The following is a 478-nucleotide window of genomic DNA, read 5'->3' as shown; positions in this document are numbered from 1 at the left end:
TTTTTAGGGCTGGAAATGGAGCTTTTTGCACAACCAAGGAGGGAAACTGTCTTTTTCTTTTAACACTTTTTCCTCCCCGGGTGGGTTTTGTGGCTAATTAAACCCAGGCTGCGATTTGGGATCCGGGGAGAAGATGGGATTCGTTATTAATTGTGCAAGGGGAGGTTTGGGAAGGCCGTTATCAGAGACTGGGCTGAGAACTGGTGCTTTCGTTGCATGCATGTTCCCACCAGGGGAAACTGAGGCACGGCTGTGCTGGGTTTGGTTGAACTTGGTGTCCCTTTGGGGACAATGGCAGCGGGATGGGGACATCTGGATGGGTGCAGACCCCTGCCCTGCGCTGCATTGGGGGCAAAGGGATGTGACCAGTGCCGCTCGGCCCATCGGTGCCGGGGGCCGGGGTGGGTTTTGAGGTGCTCACCCCTTCGGCGGCGGGTGGTGGGTTGTTTTCCCCGGCGGGAGACAATCCGGCTGGGTG

Source organism: Fulmarus glacialis, unplaced genomic scaffold (assembly GCF_000690835.1).
Source record: "Fulmarus glacialis isolate BGI_N327 unplaced genomic scaffold, ASM69083v1 scaffold11956, whole genome shotgun sequence".
NCBI lineage: Eukaryota > Metazoa > Chordata > Aves > Procellariiformes > Procellariidae > Fulmarus > Fulmarus glacialis.
Note: the sequence above shows the minus strand (reverse complement) of the source record.